The 4,189-nt window shown below is 35.6% G+C and overlaps 1 non-coding gene across 1 annotated transcript; it reads right to left on the reverse strand.

Moving 5' to 3' along the window:
• Positions 1-1,872: 1,872 nt before the first annotated feature.
• Positions 1,873-2,014, reverse strand: LOC115030798 (small Cajal body-specific RNA 14). Its single transcript, XR_003836371.1, has one exon.
• Positions 2,015-4,189: the final 2,175 nt, after the last annotated feature.

Raw genomic sequence — 4,189 nt, forward strand, 5'->3', positions numbered from 1 at the left:
CACTGAATCTTAAATAAATTTGGGTTTCTCCACTTTAATTATTATTGCTGTTTGAAAAAGCAAGATTTTTGGATCACTGTTTTTGACGCTTTGTGATATTTAGATGCATCTTTGAACTTAGTCACTTGATGCTTGTAGCATTATCACCTATAAACTGTGACATCTAAAAATGTCTTCAGACATTGTAAAACACTGCCCTTCCCTCAAATGGCTAAAGATGAATAACTTCAGCCCTTGGAAGTTATTTAAACTTCAAAGCAGTCTATGCATGTGGTGTGGAAGTCTCATTGTGCAGTTTCTTCTTTTACCTAGTCATGTTCCTGTTGTTTTAGGCTATATCACTTTTTCTGAACTAAATTGCTGCCAACTGTTTAGCTGAGTTTCCTACTTCCTGGGGCGACGTTAACCCATCCCACACACTTCCATCAGTGGTTAAACAAATAAACACAAACACACAAATCTGATCTTATAGTTCCATGTTAAGTACACATCAGTGGTGTCTCACTGCTTACTCTGCAAGATTCCAAACTGCCTGCAAAAGAGGTCTTTCATTATCTAGCTTCCACCTCAATCCTCTTGAGGAAGTTTGTGTGTGCTTTTATAAAACATTTTTGTGAAATTTTAAACATTTATAGAAATAGGTCTTGATATACTGTAACTTTTATTTTCTTAAGCATCCAGTATACTGTTTGGCCTTAATTTATTTCTGTTTGAAAAACACATTCTTCTTTTGGAAATAAGCATTCTTTACTGTGTGCAAGATTAATAGATCTATTAATAAAGCATCTTGACCTTCCTTAGCTGAGGGATAGAAACTTGATTAAAAGTAGGCTAATCAGCATCTCCTCTGAGGTGTGCCTGATTGAACTGCATGATACAAATCTGTATGAACAGAGCTTCTTCATTTTAAGGCGTCCAGGTTACTCCTCTACCATATTCTACTCCCTGACTCATTGTTTTTCCTTATTTTCAAGACTCGTGCAGGCTGCTCTACCTGTGTCTGTGATCCTATATATCTCTTTTTCTTACAATTATAAGCTCTTTGTTACTTGCAAACAATCCTAATTGTTCTCTCTGCCTAGATCATTTTTCTCACTGTAAGAAAATTAAAACATGAGTAAAATAACAGTGGCGAACAATAGCTGATGTGCCTTTTATGCCAGGAGGAACACTGGCAACTCATGTTAGCTTTATATCTAAATTACTGCATGTTTCTCTGACATGTCTTCTAAATGTGACTTTATTAACATCTATATCTGGCCCGAAAAAAAAGATGGAAAGTCACAAAATCAATAATCCAGAGATGCTAGCTTCAACATGTGTAGGTTCTGGCTGTGACATGGCAGAAACTTGGCATGTATTGCAACCCTTACTGTTTAGATGAGTGCATACAAACGAAACCTGTTTATTGGCATTTCAGACCTGATGTGTTTGTTTTCCTTAAATACTTTGGACTAGTGATCACTTTTTTAGAACTTGGAAAGATTCTATAGGTATTCATTCAGAGTGATAAAGATCTTCTTCTGGTCAACTTTTAAATACAGTTGACAAATTCTCTGTGACACTTTTAGGGAAAAAAGTAACTGATTTAATGATTTTAATAGTTGGATCTGCCATTGTGAAACTGTATTTACGCTACTGATGAAAGCTCCTTGAAAGTTATTTTCTAATAGTGTGCATTTCCTCAAAGTACCTTTTATCTTTACTATAAAATATGAAGTCAAATTAATTTGTAGTTATTTTTTAGCTACCATTGAACAAATCACTGTGTATTTTCTTATACAATTCATAAAAATCTCATATATAATTGAGAACTTAGTTTATTTTGTGTGTACATATACATGAAGAATATACAATTTTTAATTTTTTATTTATGTATGGAGCTGTTGCATAGAAAATCTGACAACTGTACAGATTCTTTCAGGAGGAACCATTTGTTTTGATATATGTGACTGTCTATCATTGCATTTTACAACTAATAAATGCAAATGCAATCAATATCAGGAACATTCACATGAAAAAACATTATTTTTACCCATATTCTTACAGGAGTAATATATACATTTAACTTTGTCTGTCTATGCAATGCCACTATAAGCTCAAATTACTTGAACCATGGATCCTTGGTTGGTGATGTTTGGGGAGGTTATGGCATCTTGAAGAGGCAGAGCCATAATGAAGTAGCTCTATCACTGAGGGAAGAATTTGGAAGTTTATGGCCTCTGTTCTGGTTTCCTTTCTCTGCTTTCTGTCATGGCTGGAAATGTCATCTCTCAACTTCTTGCTCCCACCACCATGCTTGTCACTTTGCTGCCATCCCTCACCACCAGAATACCATAAGCTAAACTAAATGCTTTCATCTGTCAATTGCTTTGGGTCATTGTACTTTCTCAAAACAATAGGAAGCTAACTCATATACTACATATATGTGAATACTCATACACAGACACACGCAGACACATACACACACACACACACACACACACACACACAAAAACATACACACACACACACAACTCCTTAGCCACTCTAAGTACTAACAAACTTTATCCATTTATTCCAAAGGTGGGTCATTAGATAGTTTAGAGATTGTGTTGTTTGATGCCATTTCAAGTGTATAATCATATACATAAGTAGAGATATTAGAAAGTTTTTCCTTTTTTTTTTGTTTTTTTTTTTTTTTTGTTTTTTGAGACAGGGTTTCTCTATATAGCCCTGGCTGTCCTGGAACTCACTTTGTAGACCAGGCTGGCCTCGAACTCAGAAATCCTCCTGACTCTGCCTCCCGAATGCTGGGATTAAAGGCGTGCGCCACCACGCCCGGCAGAAAGTTTTTTCCTGTAAGTATGAGATTTTAATAATTTCTTCAGGTTTTGAGAGACATGAGATGCCTTTCCACATAATTTTCAGTGCTATTGATCTAGTATTTTTTCTATTTGCTGACCTAGTCCTGAGTACATGCCTAGTCACATTGCAGTATGTGGGCTACATGACTGTTTTTAAATAGTAAGTTGTAAGCATATACAATATGAACTACATTCTGAACAATAATGTAATAGCTAGTATAAAATCTTCAGAATTGTTTTTAATTTCAAATAAACCTTTGAAATTTCAAATATTCCCTCAGGAAATAGTATAAGCATAGTATGTGGGTATGTAAACGGAAAAAGAAACAATTTTGTGAGCTTTGTGTGTGTTTTGAGTTGTTGAGATACACCCTCTTTCTGAAATCTAGGCTGGCATAAAACTCACTTAACTATCAAAGCTGGTCACAAACTCACAGAAATACTTCAGACTTAGCTTCCTAAGTGCTGAGCATAGAGGTGTGAGCCATTACATCAGGCATGTTTTTGTTTTAACCCAACAAGATATTGTCTTTATTGGAACAAAACATTTCCTTTCCTTTCTTATAACTTCTATATTTCTGCTAAGTTTTCCTCCTGGAGTCCAGCTTGTCCTCCTAATTTTTTTCCATTTTATTTTTTATTAGATATTTTCTTCATTTACATTTCAAATGCTATCCTGAAAGTCCCCTATACTCTCCCTCCACCCTGCTCCCCAACCCACCCACTCCCACTTATTTTTAAGCTGTGCTGTACCTGCATGAAGAAACACTTAAAGTCCTAATGCTTCTTATGCTGTCAACTGACATCTCTAACATGGCCCCTTATGGCTTTGTTGAATGCACACATAACTGTTCCGTCTCTCTTTTTACATCTTTGACTACCTTTCAAAGGCTTAAAAATTATTCAACAGTTCTAACCATCTGAAACCCCATTTCAAAAAGTTAGAATAGACAAAACCTGCTCATGCTATCTACCACATTTTTCTTTAGCATTTACACTCTTATTTTCACCCACAAAACACATGGTTTTAATACTGTGGTCTGCTTTGTATTTTCTGTTCACAGAAAGGGAGAGGATAAACTTTGACCTCAGCGTTTAGTGAATAGTTTTCTTCATTCAGCCTTTACCTTTCTAAAGCAGCTCCTAAGGAAGAGCTATGATTTTGACTTTGATGTCCAACATCCTCTTCCTGGAGAAGATAGGAGTAACATGGGGTCAGAAATGAGGACATGACACATATTTGACCCCAATATTTTCTACCTCTAGCAAATATTGTATCCTGAATTTTAGCAAAATACTCTGAGGACTAACCCTCAGAGGACACTTGGATTGCATTTATGATG

This window comes from Mus caroli, unplaced genomic scaffold (assembly GCF_978045245.1).
Source record: "Mus caroli unplaced genomic scaffold, Mus_caroli_1 scaffold_3, whole genome shotgun sequence".
Classification (NCBI taxonomy): Eukaryota; Metazoa; Chordata; class Mammalia; order Rodentia; family Muridae; genus Mus; species Mus caroli.